This window comes from Suricata suricatta, chromosome 8, assembly GCF_006229205.1.
Source record: "Suricata suricatta isolate VVHF042 chromosome 8, meerkat_22Aug2017_6uvM2_HiC, whole genome shotgun sequence".
In the NCBI taxonomy this organism is placed as follows: Eukaryota; Metazoa; Chordata; class Mammalia; order Carnivora; family Herpestidae; genus Suricata; species Suricata suricatta.
The window spans coordinates 37,963,956-37,984,945 of NC_043707.1; positions in this window are offsets into that span (position 1 = coordinate 37,963,956).

Below are 20,990 nucleotides of genomic sequence, written 5' to 3' on the forward strand. Positions count from 1 at the left end.
TATGAAGGACACAAGGTACCAAATCTCGCTAGAGAAGAAATACATAACTGAATGGCTCTCTGTTCAAGACATTGAACTTGCAGTTAGAACCTTAAAGCTGTGTGGGATTGCCAGGGACCCGAACCACCCAGATGACTGCAGGAAGTAAAAATGAGGCTGGAAGCTTACATTCAATGATTTCAAGGCTCATTATAACCTACAGTAGCCAAGTGTGATATTGTTGCCAAGATAGAGAGGGGGTGGTTGGGTGGCTCAGTCGGTTAAGTGTCCGGCTTCAGCTCAGGTCATGATCTCACGGTTCGTGGGTTCGAGCCCTGCTTTGGGCTCTGAGCTGACAGCTCGGAGCCTGGAGACTACTTCCAATTCTATGTCTCCCTCTCTTTGCCCCTCCCCTGCTCATACTCTGTCTCTGTCTCACAAATAAAAATATTTCTTAAAAATGATAGACAGAGGAATGGGCAGAGTCAAGTCCAGAAATAGATCCCTGCACAGGTGGATGGCCGTTTCTCAACTAAGGAGACAAGACAGCTCCATGGAGAATCAATAGTCTTTTTAGACAATGGTGCTGGAGCAAGTGCGTCTCTCTTATCATCCATCCGTCTGTCTGTCTGTCTGTCTGCCTGGCTGCACGGTGGAGGCTCATCACCCAGGCCTTCTTGCCCGCATGCTCTATGCAGTCACCTCCTCCTGCTCAGAAAGAAGGTGCAGGGTGGGGTGGGGGGCTCTGGACACCAAGGCAAGGGGGTCACGGCGTCGAACACACTGTTGGAAGGGAGGCCAGTGGCCCTGGGGCAACACGTGGCCCTTCCTGTTGTCACTCCACTGTGTCCATCCTGGTGGCTCAGGGTCCCTACAGGTGCAAGGCCACCTCCCTGTCCCTTACCGGAGACCAGCTTCCCCAAGAGGGGAGTCAGAGCCCTGGAAGGACTGCCAGCTCGGGCACAGCCCACAGGAGTGCTGAGCTCAGGGTGGGCCACACAGACCACAGGGGTCTCGCCCTCTACCTGGGCCCCCCATGGGGATGGGCTGTCACACACACATTCCACAGAGAAGAGTGGATGCCCGGGCTTCCCGAGAGAAGCACCTGTCCTTCCCTGGGACAGCAGCTATGAACCTGTCGTGGGTTGGAAGGCCGTTCCTGACCTGTGCTTCTCTGGCACCTGCAGCCAGGCCACAGGGTGCTGGGGGCTCCCTGGGTGAGGCTGGGTGTGGCCCTTACCCCAGGAACAGGCAGCCCCCTTATGGACCAGAGCTTGCCTTCAGAATCCCCTCTTGCTCTCCCAGGAGTGAGGAGTGTGGGGAGTCTTGCTCTGGTCAGCTGTTCCCCAACTATATGCCAGGCTGGACCCCACTCGCAGCAGCCTTCCTTCACCGTGGATAGGCTTGCCCCATTGCCTGGTGCCCCTCATGACCCTGTTGTATGTCTTTCAATGGCTCCTCACATAAAATGCACCTCCCTGAGTTGACATTCAGGGCCTTTCCTGATCCGCCCACCCCTGTCCTTCAGCCCTCCTGTACTCCAAGCCTTGAGCTGCCAGCCGCTTCTGGCTTACCAGCCTACTTTGTTGCCTCCATGGGGTCCTGTCCTCCAGAAAGCCCTCTAGAGCACCTCCGTGGGAAGCAAGCTGGCCCTCAACCTGGCTCCTTGAGGCTCCCAGCCCACTGTGGTGGCGGGGTATCAGTCACCTGACTCTGTGCCAGCCACAGCTGGGCTGGCAAGCCCTGAAGCCCCCTAAGCAGTGGGACCAGACCTCCACACCCCTCTCCGTGGCCAGCTGGGACAGGGACTCAGACCTTGGCCTTGCCGCAGGATTCTATCTTTAACTGCTGGATAGCCAATTCCTCTCTATTTTGAGAGGAAAAAAATTCCACTCTGAAGTCTGGTTCAGAAAGTCCTCACCCAGTGAGGCAAATTCCCTGGAGGAGCCACCGGCCTTTGCCATGGTCCCCACGCAAAGGGGGCCAGGGAAGAGAAGGCGAGCAGGAGACATGGGGTGAGGGAGGTGGGGAGGGGGTGAGGGAGGCAGGGCCTGGGACTGAACCCGGAGGGCCCCTTGGCCCACCCGCAGCCCCCTCCTCTCTGCTCCAGCCACAACTGACTTGTATCCCCGCACCGTGGTTTGGACCTTTCGGCACGTCATATAAATAGAACGAAGCAGCGTGTCCTTGTGTCTGGTTCCCATCACTCAGTCTGATGTTTATGAAATCCGTCCGTGTGCTGTGTGCAGCCGCATCCATTCATTGCCACTTCTGCATAGGCTCGGCCTTAGGAAATGCTCACCATGCACGTGCCCCTGTACGCTTTTCGGGCCAGCTGTCTTCAGTGTGATGCCTAAAACATCTCTGTGCATGTCTTTGGATGAACACGGGCATGCATGCGTTTCTGTGGGGAATGCTGGGGTCCTACGGTGTTCTCCTCTCATCCCCGGGGCTGCTGCTGGTGCCCTGTGGGGGCTGCAGACGCCCCCCCCAACATGGCATGGGGGCTTCAGGGTGCCTCATTACCTCACCGGCATCTGTTACTGTTTTTCTTTTAACCCTTCTGGTGAGCACAGAGTTGCCTCAGTGTCGTTTCCCAGAGATTGTAAAAGGTTATAGACTTGATTTTTTAGAGCAGTTTTAGGATTATAGAAAAGTTGACCAGAAAGTGCAGAGTCCCCGCAGATGCCCACCCCCACCACACACATGCTCTCAGTGGGCGCAGTTGATGAACTGATGTCACGGCCTTCTTGTTAGCGGGAGTCCACACTTTACATGGGGCTGTGTCTGGGCTCCAGTTCTGTGGCTTTTGGCAAATGCATGGTTATGTACCACCCTCACCACCCCTGAGCTGCCCCTGTTGGGCCCTGCCTCTGTCCTCTTACATCCTGACAGCCAGGCCCGGTCCCCCACATCCATTCATAGGCATGTCTCCCTCTGAGGGCCCCTTCAGGTACACATCGGCCCATGTCACTACCTGCTGCAAGCCACCGATTCACTCCTCACTTCTCTGGTGTCCTGTATTGTCCCACCTGATGCTTCACCAATGATACTTCTCTGGTGTCCTCTACTCACCTGGCCTGCGCTTCACCAAGGGTATAAGGTAGCCAAGAAGGTTTGGTCCCTGCTCCCAAGAAACTCATGCCGGCAGAGAAGTGGCAGGCAATGAACAAAGCCGCAGGCCATGTCGGGTGTGGGGAAAGGCTCACGGGGGACGGAGGGCCACCACGTACACACACAGGTGGCCAGGGCGTGAGCAGGGCCTCGGGAGAGAATGACAAGGGCGAAGGCCCTCAGGTGGACTAGACCTCGAGGTCCTCGAGGAGGCGATCAAGGCCAGCACGGCAGCCCATGCAGAGAGGGGAGGGTGGGTCAGAGAGTTCGGAAGGCTGGGGGATTCGGGTGTTCTGGGCCAGGGCACAAGCTTCAGCACCGGGGGCCTCTCCCAGGCTGTGCACTGCTCCTCACACATCACCCCCCAGGCCTCTGCCCTCCAGGAGGGCAGTGCTCTCTCTGTCCAGGCCACCACAGAGAGCCATGCCTGGAACAGTGTGCTCAGTGGGCATCTGTTAGAGAAGGAAGAAGGGACCGATGGTTATGGGCAGGGTCTCGGGGGTGCTGCGGGTCTGATCTGCCTGAGGCTCACCTGTCCCCAACGCCAGCTCTGGGGAGAGGTGAACCTGGGGCTCAGCCCCAAGCAGGAGGGAGATGTGCTGTCAGAGGGAGGAGAAGTGTTGCTCCAGCAGTATTGCTGTGTAATGAGCATCCCTGCACCTGCAGCCCGAGGAGCCGCCTGCCTGCCATGCCAGCTCCTTCTAACGCAGGTCCCAGCCCAGGATCCAGCACTGGGGCCACTCCCTGCAGGGATGGCTTTTGGGCAGGAATGCAAGGCGAGAGAACTCCGGAGGGCCCGGGGCCACTTCCTGGGTCATTGTGGGTGTTCTTCTGTCACATGTCACAACAGGCTGGCAGCTGGCCCCAGCCTTCCTGGGTGGTGCAGTGGGGAAGACATAGCTGTCACTGCTGGGTGACATGGATTCAAAGTCCCCATTCTGCAGCCAAGGGACTCTAAGAGAAGGAAGGCACCAGTGATAAATCTCTCTCTCAACTTCTGATGCCTCCTAACCATCCTGGGTCTCTGTCTGTTCTTCACCCAGGAGGGGAACAGGGAGCAGGGGAGGGCTCCAGAGGGAGGTTGGGGTCTCCTGGCAAGGTTGGGTCAGGCAGAATGAATCTCAGTCCCCGGCCAAGGGGTCTGGAAAGTCTGGGCTCCACTTGCAGGTACTGAGCAGCTGCTGTGTCCTGAGCTGAGCCAAGAACCGCTGTCCCCATGATTCCTGCTCCTAAGGACTGGGTCTCAGGACGGCTCCATGCAGCGTGGCCCAGCTCAGCAAAGAACCCACCTTCCCCATGTCCTTGAAGTTGGCCCCTCCCTCCTCACCTTTTCTTCCCCCACCCCAGGCCTCCTGCAAGCTGAGAGGTGTCTTCCCTGGTCTTTCTCCCAGCCCTGTACCATGTCGACCCATTGGCCTCGTCCATGACCTCCTGCCGGTAGGATGTAGGACTCAGGCCCTGACGCCCATGAGGAAGGAAGGTGGTGGCTGAGGGGTCGCTCCGGGCCTGTGGGGACTGGGGTAAAGCACAGAGGCCACAATCATCATCAGTATGAGAGACTGTTAGCACCCTCAGGGATAACAGAGACCCCTGTACCCAGCACCCACCAGGTAAGCCTTCATGTTCTGCCGTGGTGCATGCATCACTGTCCGAGGGCGTGTCACTGTGCCTGGCCTGCTGAGAAGTCAGCGCCCGGGCCATGTCAGGGACAGCTGAGCCACAGCCCTCTGATGTGGCCTCCCTGACCTCCGCAGCAATCACGTGAAGGCAGAACAGGGGCCAAAAATGATGACTCTGTTTGTTTGTATTTGCGGTTTTCGACCGATCAATGACATTTGTGGCCGGCTGGGATGGTCTCCAACCTTGGGAACCATATCGTATCCTTACCGAGTTGAGAAGCATCCCTGTGTACCTGATTTGCGGCAGGTTTTCATGAGGAAGGGATGCTGGCTTTTGTCAGATGCATTTTCTGAATCGTTTGCTGTGATCACATTATCTTTCTTTTTAGCTGGTTAATGTGGTAAATACGGTCTCAGATTTCTAAGTGTTGAACTCGCCTGGTGTACTTGGAATGAACCCCGCTTGGTCATGGTGTTTAATTCTTTCTATGCATCATGGGACTTGATTCACTTATATTTTACAGAGGATTTTTGCATCTGTGTTTGTAAGAGATATCGCTTTATCGTGGGTTTTGTTTTCTGAGTGTTTTGTCTTTGTCTAGTGTTGGTATCAGGATAATACCAGCTTCATAATATAATTTGAAAAACCTTCCCTCCTCTTCCATGTTCTGGAAGAAATTGTGTAAAGTTGGTATTGCCCTTCCTTCTTTCCTTCCTTCCTTCCTTTTTCTCTCTTTTCCCTCCCTTTTTTCTTTCCTTCCTTCCTTTTTTTGTTGTATTTAAGTTTATTTATTTTAAGAGGGGGGAGGGGCAGAGAGAGGGAGACAGAATTGGAAGCAGGTTCCAGGCTCCGAGCTGTCAGCACAGAGCCTGACGTGGGGCTTAAACTCACAAACTGTGAGATTGTGACCTGAGCCGAAGTTGGATGCTGAACTGATGAAGCCACTCAGACACCCCTCTTTCTTTAAATGTTCAGTAGAATTCTCCAGGAGAATCATCAGATCTGGGAGATTTCTGTTGTAGGGACTTTTAAACTACGGGTTCCATCCCCTCGGTGACAGGACTGATGGATTTGCCTCTCCTGCTTCCGCTGAGTATTGCTGGTTTGCGCTTTTCTGGGAGCTGCTCCTCTCAGGCGCGGAATTCACGAGCACCACTCCCCACTCTCTCTTGTCCTGGCGAGGCTGCAGGAGCCTGTGACGGGCCCTACGGCCTGTCCCCGGGAGTGGCGGCCCTGTCCTTCTGTCCTGTCTTTCTGCTTTCTTCAGGTCCCCTGTTTTCCTCACCGACTGCCCCACCGTGGCTGCGCTTGTGGCCCTGACTGGCCCCTGTGTCAGCTGTGGGCCAGGGCACCTGTCTCGCAGGCACGCAGGCCATAACTGTCCCTCTGAGTGCTGCTCTGTCTAGACCATTCACCACTCGCGAGCTTTCACGACTGCTCACACTGTGCGTTTCTAGCTTTCATCGGACGTGATGAGTTTTCAGCCAGGACTCATTTAAATGCTCTTCCTGCTGCACACGCTTTCCAGAAACCTGGTGGGCCCCTGCCCTGCTCCTCTGGTCCTGGGGGTCTGTTGGGTCTTCCTCCATCCGCGTGCTCTCCATTGCTCACGTGGGGCCGTTTCTGTTGACTTGTCCCCAGACTGTGTCTTCCTCATCCCCTCTTTGTTACTAAGCTCATCAACTGAGTTTTTGCCTTTCTTACTATGCTTCTTAGTTCTGCCGTTTCCGTTCGGTCCTTTCATATCGTATCTATTCCTTTGCTGAGGTTTTCTACATTTTCGTTTGCTCCAGCAGGACTGGTAAGTGCTTTCTCATGACGTCCCCCGTGGCCACGCGGAAGCCCTCGCCAGAAGGTTCCAGCATTTCATCTATCCCAGTGTTGGTGCAGCTGGGCATCTTATGTATGCTGCGATTCTCAGCCCTGTCCTGGACTTTGTGGCTGAGTCTTTTTCAGTATTTTACCGTAGTCCGTGGCTGCCCTGTCCAGGTTTAGTGCGCGGTCCTGGCCTGTGCCATGGCTGAACTCGACGATGTCTTAGTTTTCACAGCCTTTGTTATGTCATTAACATTTACTTGGTTTGTCTGGGGCCTCGGGCATCCTCAGTCTTCCTGAGGACAAGGGCTTCTTCATTCGGCTTGGGGGGTGGTGCAAAGCAGGGAGCGAGGAGGGCTTAGAGGGCCCACAGGGGAGCTGGAGGTTCAAATGTAGGGGGTGCTGCCAGATGCTGGGATGGGCTCTGCGTGGAGCAGCCCTGTCCTTCCTGCTTGTGCTGCCCCTTCCCGTGGCCCAGAGCTCCACCTCTCCAGACTGCCTCCCCAGGGGCCAAAGGACCCCCGCAGGCTGTGGAGGTTAGCACCCCAGGGACCATGTCACTAGTGGGCCCAGGAGATATGGGTGACTTCCTTTCTACCTGTTGGCAGGTGAGTCCAGGGATCCAACAGGGCTGAAAGTAGGCTGTTTTCGGGGAGCTGTTTCTTACCCAGAAACTAGCCACCTGTCCCTCCTCCTGCTCCTTGGCCTTGCTGCCGTGGGACTGTGCCCACAATAAACCTTTTGCCTGTGGGCTTTGCCATGAGATCAGTGTTCCAGGAAAGCCAGACTAGAGCCTCCTCTGACCTGACTCAGTTTCCCTAAGGGTGGAGGGACCTGGGAAACTGAAGCCACCCTCCCCTCCCCTCCCCTTACTGGTTCTGCCCCATCAGATTCAAGTGCTGAAAACCTAATCTCAGAACCTCAGAATGTGTCCTTATTTGGAAGTAAGGTCACTGCAGATGTAATTAGTGAAGACAAGGTCATGCCAGAGTAGGGTGGGTCCTAATTCAACATGACCATGTCCTTCTAAAAGGGGGATTGGACACAGACATGCACACAGGGAGAGCACAGTGCAGCGAAGGACGAGAGGTCAGGGGGAGGCGCCCACAGCTGAGAAACCCCAAGGAAGGCAGAGCACAGGGGCAGGGTAGTGGCCTGGAACATCTTCTCCCTCAGAGCCTCTGGGAGGAGCCTCCAGTGAGGGCCCCGTCCTGGAGCTGGGAGGGAGTGCGTTTCTGTTGTCACATCTGTCCCAGGACACAGACAGGATGGGACCTTCTTATGTCACATAGACCCCAGCTTCCTGCACTCAAGGCAGGCCTGGCACCAGGGCGCCCAGGGGACATGGACCGGCCCAGCCTCCACTTCCTCGTCACAGGCCGAGGCCACATGGGACCAAGCCCCCCCACCCCAGGGATGAGGCAGCCCCTCCAGGAGCCCGGGTCCCCCCCGCCCCCCGCCTCTGTCTTCAGTTTGCCTTGCACTAGAGCCAGGTCTTGGGTGGGTCACTTTCTCTCAACTTTACAGACCAGGAAACTCAAGTTCAAAGGGTGTTCCCCATAGCCCTGGGGCTGTAGCCAGAGGGAGGACCGCCTTTGTGTACCCCCTCTTTGAGGGGTGGCTGTTACAACCTGTCGCAGATGAGGGACCAGTGCAGAGGGGCCGTGGAGGGGCCAGCACTGCACAGGGCAGTCCCCTCTCAAGGTTCCCTCTTCCCTTCCTCCTTGGGAGGGGCCCGTCTGGTCAGGAGTCCCCACTCTGAGCACCTTGACAGCAGGGACACGAACAGAACAAAGCAAGAAGCATCTGTGGCATGAGTCTGCCCATGCTGAGGTCCCACGGGGACCCCGTGGTCCCCTTCCCTGCCCCAGCCCGGTGCCCTGCACCTGTGGAAGGCAGGGGCAGTTGGTCTTATCACCTGTGCTGTCTGGTGGGCTTCCAGGAGGTGGAGTATCCTCTGAAGCCCAGTTTGTACTGTCCACAGGCTGGGCTGGAGGCGAAGGCTGGGATGGCGGCCTCGGTCAGTGGAAGCCGAGCCTGATGCCTCATTACACATGGATGTTCTCCCTGTGGCCCAGGCCCCACAGGCTGCTCACTCAGAGACCTGGGGGAAGGGCCTACGTGGCTGGGGTCAGAGACTTGCACGGGGGCTGGCCGAGGAGTTCCGGCTGCAGAAGTGGACATCCTTCTTGGGCTTGGAGGTCCTGGTTAGAGGGCAGGGGTGACCCGAGGCCTGGACTGGTGGGGAGGGACGGGGGCTTTTGTCTCCTGGCTGTGCCATTTCAGGATGGGTGTGGGGATCACACAGAGGCCTCGAGGGGCTGCGCGGGACCCTGGAGTCACTGCTTGTCCCCACAAAGCAAGTTGGTGTCTCTTACCATAGTACATTCTTAGGGACTTCTCGAATGGAAAATAAATGTTAGGAATAATGATCATTTTTGCTATTTGTTACTCTCTTCTGTTCCATCTGTTCAGGCACATGCCTGCCCTTGCTTATTTCACTTGGTGAATTGATGAGGTGATGTTGTTATCCACCCATTTCATAGACGAGAAAACTGAGGCTCAGTGAAGGTGAGTGACTTGCTCCGCATCACACACCTAGTGAGTCTTTGCCTCTTTGAGGAGAGCTATTAATGGTCTGCTGAACACTGCCCGCAGGGGTTCCCTGGTGGTAGGAGATGGGGCTGGGGGCCTTCCTCTGACGGTGTCCAGACCTCTCCTGGAACCCCTTTGCCACTTCCTCTGGGTGCCTCCACTAGAGGTAGAGGCTGAAAATTCCCCCTGGCCCTCAAGCCTACACGCCCACAGTCCCTGCTGAGCCAGGACATCGGAGGATGCCCTGTTGGTCCACGCTGGCCCCTTCTTCCACCGCTCTTGGCCTCACTCTCCAAATCCAGGCCGACTGTGGCACTGGGTCAGAGATGGCCCCCCAGCCCCTCCTGTGACCAGGGGACCCGGCTTGGAGCTCCACCGGCGTTGTCTCCGCACAGGCAGGGCCCTCCTCCCTCGTCCTGGCCCTCCCCTGTTCCCAGAAGTCTGAGAGACCTTCCTGGCAGGCCATCTGTTTCCTGCCCCTTCAAGAAGGCCGCCCTGCCCAGGCCCTGGCAGCAGAAGGCCCTCATCTCCTGTCCCCATGACCCTCCCTGCCAAGGTCCTGGCCCTGGGAGGGCTGGCTCAGTGCGCCTGTGGGTCGGTCTGCCTGTTGGGCGGGTCCTCTGCCCTGCAGGCATCGTCTCCTGCCCCTGCCCTCCTGTTCCATTGTCTCTCCCCAGAGGCAGGGCGGGGAGCAGTCCTGGAGCCCGGACCCATGAGGGCTGATTCCTTTTCCTAATGCGAAGCCAGTGACCACGGTGTCCCACACCTCGCCCCTGCGCACAGGAGCTGTGAGCTTCCCCTGTCCCGGGAATGCCGCCTGAGAGTCTCAGCCCGTGTTCTGAGGAGGGGACTCCAGTGCAGAGCGTCACCCAGACCCAGGCCTCTTGCTCCCAGCCCAGCTGTGGCTTCTCTGGTGCTGGCTGAACACCAGTTTGCAAAGACTTTTCCTTCAGGGATTACAAGCCCCCAATGTGGGTAAGCTTGACATTCAGAGCCCCTCTTGGGGCAAAGCCAGGGTATCTCTTGGTCCTGCTCGAAGAAGCTGCCCACTGCCAGCTGTGGGCCCAGCTGGTGCTCTCCCACAGCAGGCTTGAATCTGTGAGCTGTGTGGCTCCGTTCTCCTCATGAGGACGCGTCCCCGCCTCCATCCTGCAGACACAGACTGGGGCGTGGACCTATCTGGCCCAGGAACAGACGGGGCAGCAGGTGCCTGGGCGTGGGCATCTGATCCTAGCCCAACAAACCACCAGAGGTGAAAAGGGGACCCAGGATGCTTGAGGCCATGTCTGCCTGGCTGAGTGAAGGGAGCACAGGTATGAACCAGGCATAGTGATTGGGGTGGGGGGCATGTGGGTATGGACTGGACCAGGCACAGTGATCGGGTTGGGGTGTGGACATGTTATGGACCAGGCACAGTGGTCGGGGTGTGGGTGTGGATGTGGACTGGACCAGGCATAGTGATTGGTGTGGGGTGTAGACATGTATGGACCAGGCATAGTGATCGGGGTGGGGTGTGGGCATGGACTGGACCAGGCACAGTGGTTGGGGTGGGGGTGTGTGGACATGGACTGCGTCAGCACAGGTCAACAGAGCTGCTCATGATGATGGGGTGTCCCACATCCACACTGCCTGGTGAGGCAGCCGCTACCAAATGTGATTTGAGAGCCCTGGCTACTGGCTTTCTAATTTCACTGATTTTTAATTAACTTAAATCTCAGTAGGATCGCGAGGCTAGCAGCTGCCGTGTTAGGCCACGCCGTTCTAGGCAGAGACTGCCATGTGCCAGTCTACCCAGGCTGGCAGGTGTTCCCATACCTGAGGAGCCAGCGGAAGACGTCGGGGGCACAGCAGGCAGTGAGGTACAAGGTGAAGCTTGTGGTTCTTTTCGATTCTAGAGGAGGTACTGCAGGGTTTCTTCAGCCCCAGGAGCTGCAGGTCAGTGGTGGTGTGAAATCAGGAGTACGGACGAGGGTTACCAACTGATCCTGGACCTTCAGCCTTGCTCCTCTGACCAAGGAGTTCAGGAGGCAGCTCTGGAGGGGCGCTGCTTGACGTGCCAGAAGGCGGGTACCTCAGTGAGGCCTCCCCAGAGAAGCAAAACCACTAGGCTCCTGCCGAGCTTGTCTGCTCTCTCCGGGCCCACAAAGAATTGGACCAGACTCACCCACACCTGGAGGGCCATCTTCCTGACTCTGCCCACCGATTCCAACATCTATCCCCTCCATTGAAACCCTCACAGACACGCCCCGAGTGATGTTTGACCAAATGTCTGGGTCCCCTATGGTCAGTCAAGTTGACACACAGAATTACCTACTGTAGCAGGTGCCTCATTCTGCCCTAAACATGTGCAGGAAGCTGTGGGTGAGTCAGCTAAGGAGGTGTCCCTGCCCGCAGCCCCGGTGCCCCAGGCCCTGGGCTCCAGCTCTGGAATTCCACTTTAGCCTCGCCTGATGCAGGAGAGACAACCAACCAGAGACACCCCGTTTAGAGGCTGTCTGAAGCTCTGTGACCAGCACAGCCAGGCTTCCGGTGGTGAGCTGGACCCTCAGCCTCCCCCACCCCCTCATGGGGCTGGGACTCAGGAGCTTGAAGAATCGTCAGTTAGTAGAGTTGGTATAAGGTCAGGGCTTCATTTATGGCTGACACACCAGGGAGAAGACAGGAGTGGAGGAGGAGCTAGGTGTGCAGACCAAGGCGGCAGGGCGGGAAGGGGGGCTCCTCCGAGAGGCCTGGAGGCTCCTCAAGTGAGGGGTGCTGCCCTCAGCTGCTTCCAGATGCAGTCCTCCAGAACTGGCACTGCCCTGACCTCAGACTGACCTTTTCCCCTGACAGTGACAACCAGTGTGAATTGACACAGAGCCCAGCATCGAGGGGATACAAAGTGAAACAAAGGTTGGCTAGGGTCAGGTGCTAGGGGGTAGGACCAGACCCTCAGAGGCCAGTCACAGGGTGCCCTTGGCCAGGCTGGAGAACATTGACCTGGCTTCTGTCCACCCTTCCCACTGTGGACCCCTCTCCTGCAGCCTGGCCTATCTGCATCACAGCCTTGTCTCTCTCGGGAGGAGGCCACCACTGACCATCTCTGTCACAGAAGAGGATGAGGACCGTTTTTGCCAGGGCTGTCTCCAGTATCGGGTGAGTGCTTGTGTTGTAATTATTAGCAGCAGAAAATTCTGGTCTCAACCCTAAATCGTCCTGTCTTCTACTTCTCATGTAGAAAGTCTCCTGGTGCCTTGCATAGAGATGGACAAAATGTAAGCACACAGAAAATACTACTGAACTGAATGAAAGTTTCCAGTTGTGTTTGTTTCCACATTTCCTAAGGTTTTGCTACACTAACAAGTTACCTATCATTCCATCCATCCCTCCAGCCATTCACCCATTCATCCATCCATCCCCTCACTCGTCCATCCATCCATCCACTCACCCATCCATCTATCTGTCCACTCATCCACCCACCCATCCATCTATACACCTCCTAGGAAGCACCTATGTCTCTACTATTTTGATGAGATGAGCCTTAGAACAGGCTATTGACCCATTGCTCAGGCAAGGAAGCTGAGGCTCAGAAAGGGGAAGGGACTTGACAATGTTTACAAAGGTCTTTTTCCCAGGCTCTATGTGAGCCGTCCATTCTTGCTGGGAGGCTTGGCATCATCCCCATCTCCTTCTGCTGTTTCCCTGTTCCTTGGGGCCAAACCTCCAAGCAGAAGATGTGTCCCTCTGTCCCCACAGCCCAAGCACTGGGCTGGTCACAGAGCAGACATGAGACTATAAGGACCCCTCTCCCGTGCTGCCCTCCCCCAACCTGCAGCAGTGGGACAGCAGAGGGCAGATCTGGAGCCAGGCTTCCCAGCTCGTGTTGAGGGTGGGGCGGGGGGGGGGCGGCGGCTGCGAGTGGGAGGTGGCGGCAGAGGCTGTTATGGCTGGCGTGTCCCGACCTGGGCAGCGCACGCCTGGCTGAGCAGCCAGCCTCAACTCCAACAAGTGGCCACCTGCCTTCAGCCTTCCTTCCTTCCTCCTGGATGCCTGAGCCCAGCCCCGGGGGGCCCCCACCCCGCGCCTCCCTGCCCTGAAACTGCCACCCACCCCTTGCCCTTCCTTTCCAGCTGGAGAAAAAGAAAACTTCAGGAGAAGCTGACAGCCTCCAACCAGGGCAGTGGCCTCCCTGGGCTCCTGCTGGCAGCCTGCAGAGCCCCCCTGGACTCCCTCACCCCACGCCTGAGGGCTCTCCACAGTTCCCTTCTGGGGCTGTCTTCCCCAGCCTCCGGGGTCCCCATCACCCTCTGCAAAGTGCCCTTCATCTCCCACCAGGTCTGGCTCCACGTCCTCTCCCTTGGGTCCATGCGCCATGGTTCCCAAGCCCGCGGGCCTCCCTCCCCTCTGCCCAGTGAGCTCCTCACCATCCCTCAAGGACCCCGGGACGGCCTTTGGACTCACATCCGCAGGCAGTGCGGAGCAGGGTGAGATGTCAGAGGAGAGGGTGTGGGCCCAGGAGAGAGAGGTGATGAGAGTCAGAACCCGCTCCTGGCCCCTCGAGTGATGACACTGGGGAGCACCGGCCTGCCCCTCAGATCTTCAGAGAGACCACTTCTGCTCTTCCCCAGGGCCGGGCCCACCGGAACCTCTGCGGTCCCCCTCGCAGCGGGCTCTGGCTATCTGCTCAGCCGAAGTTTTCCCACGACCCCGGAAGGGAGTCAACGGCACAGGCACTGAAAGCCTCAGTGAACTTCAAGTAAACTTTCACATCTGAGCCCGAGACGTCCCATCGTCCCATCATCTTCATGGGGACGGCTTTTTTAGCTTTAAACGCTCTCCGGGGTTGCATGCCCTGGTGCCTCCCTCCTGTCCTACTGGGCAGCTCTCAGTTTCTCCATCTGTAAAACGGGGACGTCCTGCCTGTCCCCCACCTGGGCTCCACGCAGGGCTCGAAAGGTCACACCACTTCACGGGCTCACCAGGCCTGGCCTTATGCACCTCAAGGTAATCACTTTCTGAGCTTTGACCTCACTGATCAAAGGGCTGGGACCCACCACCTTCAAGTGGAAACGAACTTTGGAGTTTGGGTACCAAGGGTCAAAGCAGTGGAGGGTCCCGCCTAGGATCACCCAGCTGCTGGGTAGAGGCCTGTCTGTGCCGAGCATCCTGCTGGAGTCTGTTTGGTGATCGCTGGGCTGTGTCATCTCCCCAGGCTTCTGAGAGACTGGGGAGGCCAGCATCCTGGCTGGTGTTAGCTCTCTGGTGGGGTCCGTTTACAGGACCCCTGCCCCTGTGGGTCTCCCTCTGGCCCTGTGGGCATCCCCCAGTCCCCAGCTGGAGAGAGCCGGAGGGGCTGCCATGGGCCCACCTGATGATGAGCTGTATGGAGGGTGGGCCCAGCAAGTCAAGTGGCAGAGTCCCCACGCTTGTGCCACACACCCTATTTATTCACCCATCACTTTGCATTCCAGTGGGAATGAGGCAGATGGTCATTGTCTCCCTGGACTGAGAGACTCCGATTGGCGTGACAGATCCGGAGACCAGAGGAGTGTCACTGTAGTCAGATCGGTGCATCCACCTCCCTGTCCTGTCCATGCCCCAGCCCCATCAGTGCACACCCAGGCCCAACAGCTGCACCCGCTCGAGGACCCCTCCCCCCACTGTAGCCTCAGTCCCCACCTGTCTCTCTGGCCAACCTTAGCATGTGAAGGCAGGGCTAAAACCTGCCTGAATCCCGAGTCAGGATCATTTGTTTCCATGCCTTTCCAGCAGACCGCAAGTCCCTTGGGGGATCTGTGTCCCTGTTTCTACCTGTGGGTCCTGAGCACCTGGGGCAGACCCCCTTTGAGGCAGGTGTGGACGAGTGAATGAATGAGTGTGTTCATGAGTGAACCTGAGATCGCTCTGGTCTCCACTGGCCGGCAGAGCCTCAGCAAGGAGCCCCACGTGCGTGTGGGCAGAAGTCATAGGAGCCATACGGATTCAGCAGAAATGCGAGTGGGAGGGATTGTGACCCGAAGGGAGACTGGGGGCAGGGTCCTGGCTTCCTGAGACAAGAGGGTCATCGTGGTGGCCCTGAGGCTGCCCCATCCGAGGAGGAGGCAGAGCCCTGAGCAGGTAGCCTGGAACCAGGCCTTAGCAGAGAAAGAGGGTGCGCCATGGCCCTCAGGCCCCAAGCAGAGGTACCCCAGGAAAATGCACCCTTTCAGCATCCACTGTCTCCCTTGTACACCCGTTTCTGCATCTGGCATGACCCATTACAGAGCCCAGGGCCCTCAAACTTCAAAAACGCTCCCCCGATCTGCTTTCCAGTATGTGTTTGTTTGCAGAGTGTATTCACATTTGTTGCACTTGGGAACATGACCAGAATGCTCTCTCAGGAACAGAAGGTGAGACGCACCTGAGCCCTGAAGACGCAGTGAGTGGGGCAGGCAGAGCGGCCCCCAGACCCGAAGGCCCCGGAATGTGGCCTCCCCCTTCCCCCAGACGTGCCCTGGCTGCCTGCCACAGGTGACATCCGGCCTCTCCAGCCCCCATGTCCGGGCTTGCCTGTGCACACAGTTGCCGAGCGGTCTGGGGGTTACAGGGGCCCCTGGGGCCTCAGGCCCGGACAGGCCAACAGAGTTTTCATGGGGCCAAATGCAGATCAAAGATGCAGGCGACCCCACGGACTTTCTGGTCCCCAAAATAAAGGCTGGAGGGCTGGTGGCAAAGCACAAAGGGCCTCGGGCAATGTGGTATTTACTCAGCCAAGGAAGGGGGGACGCCTCCAATGAAGGGACAGGGCCCTCCTGTCCTGCCCCAGGACCGCTTGTCACTCAGTGACAGAAGCAGATTAGGAATTTCCTATTCTGTTTTTACTGTAAAATCGGCACTGGCAAAGGGTTCTTGGATTGGGAACGCGCGCTTCCCTCTGAGCTGCATGGCTGCACGTGAAAAGGTGGGTAGGCCCAAGTGGGACATTCACAGGCCCTTGGCGGTGGGATCCAAAACCGCATTATCGCTTGTTTTTATTACTCGGGTTAACCGTTACAGAGACAGTGGGGTGGGGGCCGGTGGCTTGGTGAGCTGAGGAGGGGCTGGAGCCAGGTTGGAAGAGGGCCGCCAAGAGGAGAGGCAGATGGAGGGGCACCCGTAGGCCTGTGAGTCTCAGGCTGGGTGGGGCTGACTAGTGGGCCAGCCACCGGCCCAGAGGCCGGAGAGGCCACCAGGAGGCTGGAATCCAGTCCACATGGCCTTAGACTTCAGGCTTCTCTCACGGTTTGGGTCTCCTGGGTTTGCTCCTCTCAAGGTGGGGACGCCCATTGGACAGTTCCTCGCTGCCTTTTGGTTCCAGAAAACAACTGCCTAGATGCCCACCTGGGCCCCCAGGAGCCTCCCTGGGAAGATGGACACTTCAGGAAGCTGGCTTTGTCAGCACCATGGGGAGGGGCGGGGCCTGCAGAGTGAGACCACTCACGTGGGAACTTTGGATCTGAAGGCCACGGTGGCAGGACCCTCACACCAGGAAGGGGCCGTCCAGGGGCTGAGGAGTGGGCTCGTTTGGCCTGTACTGAGTATCGTTGAGACAGGCCTGTTCTTGAAGTTGGACTAGAATGTGATTCCGTCCCCTCTCTGCCTCTGGCGTTCACACCCCCTTTCTGAGTGCGTCTTCTCCAAGGTGGAGAGCTGGGTGGGTGATGGCACAGAGGAACAGAAGACACATCACCTTCTCAGCACAAGGACCTCCCGGCCTGTGGCGGAGAAGCATGCCGGCTGCCCCACTCAAGGTGACTCGGCTCTGCGCTCCTGCCAGACGCACCTGCCTGGGGACGTTACCTGCATGAGCTGCATATCAGGGCTGTGTGGAGGGGCTGGATGAGGTGGGTGCCGTCACAAGGGCACAGGTGCACTCGTGCACTGGGAGACAACTGTCCCCAAACCCACATGCCCGCAGCAGTGTCTGCAGCCCTGACCCCCAGGAGCTGTGGGGCCTGAGATGCCCCTTGGGAACCGGAGTGAGTGCCTTCCCTGCAGAGGAGGAAGAGAGGGAGTGGCACTTGCTTCAGGTCACAGTGGAGGAATGACAGAGCTGAACAGCCCCAGCTGAGGGTCCTCTGCCGAGGGCCCCCCCTGGTCTCCAGAGGGGCATTGGATGCCAGCTCCAGACCACAGAGGAAACTGAGCCACGGGTGAGGACAGCAAGGCCGCTGCATCAGTCCCCAGCCAGGGCACTGGCAAGGGGTGTGGCCACCCTACTCCCAGGTCCAGGGTGGTGATGGCGGGCGTGGCAGAGCGGCTTTGCCTGGGTCCAAATCCTGGCCCAGCGTTTGCTGCTGGTGTGGCCTCAGCAAGCAATCCCCTGTTGTTTCTCAGTGTTCTCTCCTGCAGAGGGGGGATAGTGACGTCAAGGGGGCTGAAAGGGCACCAGGTGTGCTGTTGCTGCTGGCCACTCTCTGTCCCCTCGTGTCACCTGTGACAGCTCAGGGCTCACTTCTGGCAGAACCACTGCAGGGGCCGCCTGCTCCCAGGCCCAGCCTGAGATGATTCAGCTCTGCTGCCTGGTTGGCAAGGGTCATGTGGGTGAGCTGTGCCCTCACCCACCTCCTCTGTAGCTTGGATGGGGTCACCCACCACCTCCCCAAATCCACACCCTCCTAGTTCTTGGACAAGGGTACAGAAAATGCACGACTCCTGCCAGCACGAGGCTGTTGATTCCACTGTCCTGGAGGGCTGTCTGTCTGTCCACCCTCCTGGCATCTGTGGGTATTTAAGCGCCCCTTAATGTATGCCCGGCAATCTTTGTACTGGTCAGAGTGACAATTACTGACACAGGTTAACAGCCTCTCCAAGGGGTGGCGAATAAGTCGTGGAAATCTACCGCAAGGAGCACTACGGGGCTGATAAAAAGAATGAGCTGCCCCGATACGCTGACATCAGCTTCAATTTAGGATCGGTCTCAGACCAGAACTTTCTATCAGCTCATTTTGAAAAGCGTGCACTCGGCCATGTGTGTTATCACACCACATGGAGGATACGTGCCTCACATGTGTGTCTTCTGTCTGCATCACGCGCCAGCGGTAGTTTGTCTGGCTATCAAATCCTGGGTGGAAAGAATTTCCTTCCAAATTCTGGAGGCTTCATCTCGCTTGTAGCCCCTGCTCCCATATTGTGGAAAAGCCTGGAACTGCTTCCTTAGCCCTCCTGTGACGGGACCTGGGGTCCAGGCCATCTTCTCCCAGCTCTGACTCTCGAGCCTCAAGGCCCCTGGGGCGCCCTCTTGTCCCCTGTCATGGCCAGCGGGGCTGGAAGTTTTCTGAATCATTCCTTCAATCGTTTCCTTCCCTGTGTTCTCTGTTCCTTTTTCTAAAGTCCTATTCAGGCATTGAGCCTCCAACCTGGTTGCCCACAGGTTAAAAACTCTTTTTTTCTCTAATTTTGTATCACTTTGTCCTTTGGCTTTGCTTTCTGGAAGGTTTCTTCAACCTCTGGAAGATTTCTTCAACCTCGTCGTGCAGATCTTTTTCTTTTTCTTTTCTTTTTTTTTTTAAGTAGGCTTCACGCCCGGCATGGAGTCTAGCCTGGGGTTTGAACTCATGACCCTGAGATCAACACCTGAGCTGACATCAAGAGTCGGACACATACCGACTGAGCCACCGGGAGCCCCCAGATCTGTTTAACTATCGAATTTTTATTTCCAAGCACTTGCCTTTGTTCTCGGGCTTCCTTCAAAGAGCCCAGGGCTGTATTAACCACAACATGCTTGGGGGGCGTGTGGAGAGCAGCTGGGCTGCCCCCTCCTTTGATGCATGTCTCCCACCGACCCCACACCTGGTCTGGCCCTGCAGGTGGACTTTCTCCAGGCCATTTGGCCAGGAAACCCCACGTCCCCCCTGGCAGTCAGTTTTCCAGCAACCCCCCTCCTGCTCCTGCCAGTGCTCCCACGCACCCTCAGAACCTTCCCTTCATCCTGAAGGTCCTTGCTGTCAGCTACCCTGGCATCCCAGACCCTGGCTCTGAATAATCCTGCCGGATCCTGCAGGTGGGTGGGGGGCAGTGGCAGGGATGCAGAGTGGGGGTGCCCACGCAGGCTTACCCCACCTGCGCTATTGCCCTCATCACCCCCACAGCTGATGCCCCTACCCCGGGCTCCCCCTGGGTCCATCATGCAACCTTCCCCAGTCCATCAGCCCCCCATTTCCATCCTCTTCTGGACTGTGGACTCAGCCAGCCCCATCTCCCTTCCGTGTGTGTGTGTGTGTGTGTGTCGGTGACAATGGGAGCCACCCCGGCTTGTGTCCTGCCCCTGCTTCTTCCCTGGAACCGACTTTGCTCTTCAAAACGTCCTCTCGAAAACAAAGAGTCTATTTAGGACATGCCATCACCGGGGGTGGGCTCGGGGTCCAGGTGGGCCTGGGCCGCGTCCAGGCCCAGCAGCTTTATAACCTGGCTGACCTTGGCCACCCCCTCTCCTCTCGGAGCCCTGTGTCCTTATCTGTTTAATGGGAGCAGAATTCCCACCTGGCAGGGCCGTTGTGGGGCGCAGAAGAGATAATGCGCCATAAAGTGCCTGTGGACGGCTTGGGGCGCAGCTGGCAAGGCCGTGAGAGCCGCTCTGTGTCCTTGTTTGCGTAGGTGTCTTATCTCCCCTTGGCCCAGGAGGCTGGCCGCTGGGCTCACCCCGCCACAGCCGCGCCGGGTCTGCTCCGGGGACTGGCACGGGGACGCGGGCTGGGTCACCAGGAATGCGATCAATATCCCGGCCCCAGGGCTGATCTCCAGCCACCAATAGGCTGCCAGCAGCCTAGCAGAGGCCGCTCCGGGGGCTGGGCTGTCAGCACCAGCAGGGCCGCTGGTCCCCGCAAGACCAGGCATGTGCCCCAAGCCGCATCCGGGATTCATCGAGAGCAGCTTCCTTGCGGCTGCAGCCCGTGTCTCCTCTCGTTTAGGAATGTGCCGCCGTCCCCACCCCCCAGCCCCATGCGCCGAGGCCAACTGCTCCCGGGCCCCTTCCCATGTGAGCCCTCACATCAGGCCCCGCTGGTGTGGGGCAACAGCATGCTTCCAATCCACGGGCCGGAGCATCTGCAGGAGGACTGGGTGTCGCCAAAACATGTTGCGGGGGGACTTGGAGGCCTCTTCCCTGGGGTCCTCCTTGTGGGGGTGAGCCTTGGTTCAGGGTTTGGATTCAGAAATGGTGTCCCAACAGAATAAAACATAACCTGCCCCTCTAGCTACTGGGTGGAATTCAGGATGAGGTTTCCCAGGACTCAAATGGAGTTTGGGGGGAATTTCCGCAGGCAGCCACAGGTCTGGGGCATGTGCTTGGACCCCAGCACTGAGGGACCCCAGGGACATGCCACCAGTTATGGTGACCATGTGAGCCACCAAATGCCTGCAGCCCAGATAGAAACCTGTCCTTTCCTTCCCACCCTCTTGGTGGTATCCAGAGAACCAGCTATTGGTAGGGCAGCGCCAATCCCAGATGGCTGGCTGGCAGACCAGACAGGGGTCTAGGAGGCACACGGAGAAATGGGGCCACTATTGGACCTGTTCTCAAACTAGGTGTCCGTGGAACACCCTGTGGGACCCTAGGGGCAGTTCCCAGACACCAGGGTTCCAATTCAGCAGCCCCAGGTAGGCCGGGGGCCCCACTCTTGTCTGGCTTGGTGGGCTTTAGGCCAAGCTGGAGAGACCCCACTCTGAGCCCGGAGGCCACGGCATCAGCGCCTACCCTATGCCTTGGGAAGGGCCCTTCCCTCACTGGGCTGCACTTTCCTGGGCTGGTCAAGCACCTTTTCCCGAGGCCTGTGATGTGACGAATAACCACCTCACGGAGGGCTTCTCGTGTCCATAGCTTGTCGGATCCCTCCCTGCCCAGGGAGCCTGGCGCACTGGGACCTGTTTCA